We start from the raw sequence: 3,147 nt of genomic DNA on the forward strand, positions 1-3,147 counted from the left end.
CGGTAGGCTATTGAGAACAGATTTTATGAGGACCAACTTACCCACTTTGTTGAGAGATCTAGCTTTCTATAAGCTCAGCTTGTCTTCCACCTTGTCTATGATTGGTTTCCAAGTCTTCACCAACTGAGGATTGGCGCCAAGAGAAATTCCTAAATACCTGACAGGTAATACCGCCTCGGCACATCCCAATAGACCACACATACTCGTCACCCATTCCTTGTCACAATTGACTGAAATTAGGCTCGACTTTTCAAAGTTGATACTCATGCCAGACATTAACTCAAAACATCGTAGGAGCCTCTTATAATTCACTAGCGTCTCCGTTTCCTAGGGACAAAATAAGATTGTGTCATCTGCAAATTGGAGATGCGACAATTCTATATTGTCCCTTCCCACCAGTAGTGGAGAAATTCTGCCATTTCTAACTGCCTCCCCCACCATCCTGTGCAGAACGTCAACAAGAACAAACAGGAAAGGAGAGAGCGGATCGCCTTGTCTGAGGCCCCTCTCCATCTTGAACGGCTTGGTCGGTGACCCATTGATCAACACTGACATAGATGCTGTAGTCACACATTCCTTCACCCAGGTCCTCCATCTAAGACCAAAACCCATCTTCTGTAGCACTATATCCACAAAACTCCATCTCACTTTGTCATAGGCTTTCTGAAAGTCCAGTTTAACAATTGCCGCTTGCTTCTTTTGCAGCTTAAGCCATTGGACCGTCTCACAAGCAATGAGAGCACCATCATGTATTTTGTGACCTTTTACAAATGCAGACTGAGTCTCCCCCACTAAATGTGACATCACTGATCGCATTCTTCTTACCAGCACTTTGGATATCACCTTATAGACACAGCCAACCATACTAATCGGCCTTAAGTCTTTGATTTCCTTGGCCCCCACAAATTTTGGTGCTAGCGCCACCCAAGTAACATTAGCATCTGTTGGTAGCTTAGCATTCTGAAAGAAATCCAACACTGCTGCAGTAAACTCCTGACCAAGCTCATCCCAACATTTCTTTATGAAGTTCATATTATAGCCATCACAACCTGGAGCTTTACTAGACTCACAATCCCAAACTGCCTCTTGTACTTCTTTCGTCGACGGCATTTCCTCTAGCACTGCTGCCTCTTCGGTAATAATCTGCTTAACCAGCCCATCACGGATCCCAATCAAAGGGGCATGCTCCTACCTATACAGCTCTTTATAGAACCCCATAATCGCAGTCTTTATTCTTGCCTGATTCCGTACCAATCTTCCATTGATCACTAACGAATCAATTCTGTTGTTCCTTGATGCTAGGTTATGGAAGTACCTAGTGTTCTTGTCCATATCTCTAGCATGCTTAGATCGGGACATCTGCTTCCAATGCACCTCCTTCCTGACATACCACTTTGCACAGCAAGTCACCAGAGCCTTACGCCTAGCCTCTATTGTTCCGTCATAATTACCAGCACTAACCTTATCATCAACCTTCTTAATCTCTTCCTAAAACTTCTTTATCCTGTTGTCCATGCCCCCAAAATTATCCGGATGCCATTTCTTGAGCGGAACTGTCAACGCCTTCAGCTTGTTTGTAAACATGTCGTCTCCCAAATTCCTCCACTCATCCTTTATCAACTGCAGAAACCTTTCATGTGTAAACCAGGAATCCAAACTGCGGAAAGGTCTTGGACCCGCACAAATTCTAGAATCTTCTAAGATCAATGGGTAGTGATCTGATAGTCCCCTCGGTCCTCCTTTCAAACGAGTATCTGGGAACTCCTCTAGCCATTCCAAACTGACCAAGATTCTATCAATGCGGCTACAAGACCGACCTCGAAACCATGTGAACTTTCGGTCAGTTAACGGTAAATCCACTAGCTGTAAGTCTTGTACCCATTCCTTAAACTCCTCCGCAGATGCCGGGAAACTAGTGGCGTCTTTCCTTTCTTCCAAATGTAGAATCTCATTAAAGTCTCCCATGAAGCAAAATGGAACCTGACATAGACCCACCATGTAGCTTAACTCCTCCCACATCACCAGTTTCTCACTCCGAACATGTGCACCATACACCAAACAGAAAGCACATTTGAAAGTATTTTTTGTCAGAAAGCCTTCAACACACAGCCAGCCATCTCCTTTATAGCAGTTTAATCTTTTAAATAAAAAGTTATCCCACATCAACAATAAGCCGCCCGATGCACCAACAGATTCCACAAAATCCCAATCCACCGTACCACCACCCCATAAGCGTGCTACATCAAACCTAGTCACCGCCACCCTCTTGGTTTCAATCAAGCCTAGCATATTCAATCTATATTTTTTCTTCAACTCTTTCACCATACTCCACTTTCCATACCCTCCTAGCCCTCTAACATTCCAACAACTATAAATCATTTGAAATAATTTCTACACACCTTGTTATGTTGTTTGGGCCTGCTCCTCCTAGCTTTCTCCTTTTGTTTCGCCAACTTTCTTTTTGCTGCGATTGCTTCATTCTGACTTTGTAGAATCGCCATAATATCCTCTTCATCGTCATAAAAAACCGCACCTGACTCCACTGCTAGCTTCAACGTTTCCTTATTCTCTACTAGTTGTACTGCCTACGTACCCCTCTGATCAGAATCTGGTATTGCGTTGTCAATTTCTGTCTCGGATCCCGCATTCTCATTACCCCGTTCATTCACATCGCCTTGTCCCACACCTTCCTCTTCCCCTTCTATCTCTTCCAATTCGCTCGCCTTACCCCGACATAGCATGTGTTGATGTCCATGTTCAGAGTGGCCGCTTACTTCATCAACCAGCCCCCCCACTTCCAGTTCACCATCCAAGACCCCCAGCTTTATTGGTCCCGCCATTCTCCTGGCTCCTTCACCGGTCCACTACACCAGAGCATGTCTCCGTTCCTCTGCCTCCCCGCCAGGCCAGCCAGCTGCGTCGCCAGTCCAGCCAGCAGCGACTCTCGTCGACGCACAGGGAAGTGAGAAACCCTGTTCGTCCACCTCATCCGTCAATGGAGCCATTGCATAGCTCGTCCCGCGAAGAGCGCCCCTTGTTGACTCTGCTTCCTTCATCCTCGACCCGGAGACGCAAGGAGTCAGATGGTGGTGTGCAGAAATTGTGATTACACTTTAATTATGTAAAATTCATCGCTCTTTCTTTCCC

This window comes from Arachis ipaensis, chromosome B09 (assembly GCF_000816755.2).
Source record: "Arachis ipaensis cultivar K30076 chromosome B09, Araip1.1, whole genome shotgun sequence".
Taxonomy (NCBI): domain Eukaryota; kingdom Viridiplantae; phylum Streptophyta; class Magnoliopsida; order Fabales; family Fabaceae; genus Arachis; species Arachis ipaensis.